Genomic DNA, 3,374 nt, shown 5'->3' with positions numbered 1-3,374 from the left:
GCTCCGAGCTAGAGGGTTGCGGCGGAATCTGATCTCCTGCAGGGTCAGCGGGAATTCCTGAGGGGTCCCAGCCCCAAGTCTGTGGAATTAGAGCTTGGAGTAGAGGTCCAAGGGTGTGCGATTGGGTAAAACGGCAGTTGAGGGATTCTCGTGGAATAGATCAGATGTAGGGACCAATCGGTGTTCGAGACCCTCGCCCCACCTCAGGGACTGTGAGAATCAGGGCCTAATGGGAGAGATTCGGTTCAAACCAAATATAATTTGTGAAAGACTCCATGGATCTCCAAGTAGACGTGGGCTCCCGAAATAATACATTTAAAACATGGTTAAAAGAAATAGAAGATTCGGAGCCTTTTTCAGTCAAAATTTCTAAGAAATAATGTGAAAATCGTTTTGGGGTAGTATTAGAATGTCAGTGTCCTAGGTAGGAAACTTAAACGCTTTTCCTGAGAATCTCAGAAAAACTTAAACAACGCTGTCCTCCCTATGTGCCTCCTAAAACAGCTGTCATTGCGTGGGGCGGAGGGAAGGCTTACAAGCATGTGTGAGAGCATGTTTCATTTTAAAATTCCACAGACTGTACCAGAATAGTAGTCTTTCCTAACTTCGTGGGGACTTTTTACCAGTACAGAACAGACTCTTTTAAATGTTAAGTAGGACTTCAGAGAGGGAAAGCGTAAAATCACATACACAGTAGATTATCAGTGTAAGTGATAAGCAGGCAAATTATAATTATGTGGCTACCTTAATGAATGAAATGTCTTGTGTTTGCAAATGTGAAAAATCGTTGTATGTGTAACATACCAGAAAATCAGGAATTACCCTAACTTTCATCCTCCCCTCTGCATACTACTTAGAGCAGATCGGGATGTATTCCTGAATTCTAAAATGTTAATTTCTTATTATATCCAATAGTATTTTTACCCACATGCTTTGATCTCTCCTCTTGGTCTCCTGCCAGCTGGACTCTTAAGGGGTTCCTACTCATTCTTTTGTTGGCCTTCTAAGAAGCTGGTTTTCATTTTGTTTGGTCTTCGATAATATAATCAGAAAAACCTATTAGTTAAAAAGCCATTTCATAAGACAGAATCTGACATTTTAAAGAGGTATCAATAGCCTCAATCACTGATCCCCAGTAGAAGCCCACAGGAAAACTAAACCAAAAGAAAACAAAAAAGCTGCCAACATGCAGCTTCACTCCGTAAACTCACGCAGGCAGTGAAACCTGGAGAGGAAGTTGTTCTCGGAGATACTATCCAGAGACCCCTTGGAATGCAGTCCTGACGGCCTGGGCTCTGCTTAAACAGGAAATCAGCTACATCGACTGCAGGAGGCACCCTTTGTACGCTGCTTTACTGAACCATTACAGAGAGTATCTCAAATGCCCATGGATTTGGTGATCTTTTGTTCCATGATCTTTATCTGATTTAATTAATGAAACGAGAGAAAATTCACCTAGCAATTTCATTTGAAGAAAGAATCAATGCCTTGTTAAAAAATAATTTAAAAAAGAAAGCTTTGAAAATTCAGATTGTTTAGTGAAAAAGTTAATAGCAAATGACGGGAAGAGTTTGTGCTTTAATAGCGTCGTTACCTGTCACGTGGTCTCTGAGTCTCAGTATTTTGACTGTCACGGAAGGAGAAGGTGCTTGTCTGTTTAAGTGTTTCTGGACAGAGCCTTGTCCGGAGCCACGTGCTGAAGTTTAACATAGTTTATCTTACTTGACATGGCATTTGGTTCCTACCACTTCTGTCTACTGCCTCGCCCTTAAATGCTTTGGGAATTTGCTTTTCAAAGAGATCCATGGCAAGTCTTTAGGTTGCTATAAAGTGAATACCCAAACCCAAACCCGCTGCTGTTGAGTTGATTCCAACTCATAGCGACCCTATAGGACAGAGGAGAACTGCCCCGTAGGGTTTCCAAGGCTGTCATCTTTATGGGAGCAGACTGCCACATCCTCCTCCCGCGGAGCAGCTGGTGAGTTCGAACCACCAACCTTTTGGTTAGCAGCTGAGTGCTTTAACCATTGCACCACCAGGGCTTTTTCTTGTAAAGTGAATACCTAGTCCTAAGTTAATTTTTTAAAATTCTTCCTTTATCTGGGCTTTCGTATATGAGCTTAGCATAGAGCAGAGCTCACCTGTTAAAGGTTTTAGCACATCATTTCCCAGAGTCCTAGAAGGTTTTCACTAGCGTCTCCAGCTCCCTGACTGACCATGTTGCTTTGAGACAGACAGAGGTGGGCAGATTACTGAGCGCCCAGCCCCAAGGTCGAAAACCCCCCTCTTCCTAAATGCTCTTTGCTAGAAACACGTTGTCCACGGGGCCCCTTGGAAAAACTCACTTCTCTGAAAGGTTTTTCATTAGTACTCGAACAGTCCTTAGAAGCATGTGGGCAACATGAGAGCTTTTAAGGATACCCTCCATTTCCACTGCTCTTCTTGTGTGCCACATACTCGTTGTTTACAGTACTCATTGTTTACAGACTCGTGGAGTATTAGAAGCAGAAAGGAAGGGCCTTTTACAGATAACACTATAGCCTAGAGCGATTAGGGGGCTTGTCAAAAGCTGTAAAACTCGTTAGTTGCACAGCAAACTGAGCTCCAGCTCTTATAGCCACATCTTCTATTAAAAGGAAATGTAGCCTTCAGGGTAAGGAAGTGGCCTCTGCAGCCAGACTGCCCAAGGTCAAACGCCAGTTTTGCCACTTTACCAATTATGTAACCATAAACAAGTTACTTAGCCTGCCGTGCCTCAGTTTCCCCAGCCATAAAATGGGGACAACACCTCTCAGGGTCGATGTGAGGATTAAAATAACATGCAAAGTGATTAGGACATGCCTAGCATATAGCGAGCACCCAGTAAGCCCCGGTCATCTTCACTATTAATTGCCTTTCACCATTGTTGCCTTTCAAAGGTAGGTTTCTACATAGCTGGTGAAGTTTACCAGTACCTGAGAACCTGTGATGCATTCAAATGTATTCAGCAACAACATGACTATTCTAGAGTTTTGTTTAAAAAAAAAAAATCCATGTTGACAATGGCTGAATGGGGTGAGCCTGGTCCATTGAATTTCCCAGGTGTATTATTCTAGGGGTCTCCTTGGGTGGTGCAAACAGAAAGGTTGGAGTTCACCCAGAGGTACCTCGGAAGAAAGTCCTGGCAATCCACTTCCAAAAAAATTGGCCATTAAAAACCCTATGGAGCACAGTTCTGCTCTGACACACGTGGGGTCACCATGAGTCAGAGTCCCTTCGACGGCAACTGGTTGTTCTAGAAGCTTGGTGAACACAAACAGGGAAACGGGTATGGCTCTAAGTTCTTGGAAATTATCGTGTCATTGCCTGGAGTTAGCTTAGTTGTCAACATTAAA

At 43.2% G+C, this 3,374-nt stretch overlaps 2 protein-coding genes across 3 annotated transcripts in view; one reads left to right on the top strand and one right to left on the bottom strand.

The window, feature by feature from the left end:
- Positions 1 to 3,374, bottom strand: part of VEPH1 (ventricular zone expressed PH domain containing 1) — a 250,983-nt gene that overhangs the window by 192,134 nt on the left and 55,475 nt on the right. The window lies entirely within an intron of this gene.
- Positions 1 to 3,374, top strand: part of PTX3 (pentraxin 3) — a 6,423-nt gene that overhangs the window by 1,431 nt on the left and 1,618 nt on the right. The window lies entirely within an intron of this gene.

This window comes from Trichechus manatus, unplaced genomic scaffold, assembly GCF_000243295.1.
Source record: "Trichechus manatus latirostris isolate Lorelei unplaced genomic scaffold, TriManLat1.0 scaffold00062, whole genome shotgun sequence".
Lineage (NCBI taxonomy): Eukaryota > Metazoa > Chordata > Mammalia > Sirenia > Trichechidae > Trichechus > Trichechus manatus.
This window is presented reverse-complemented; position numbering and strand designations above follow the sequence as displayed.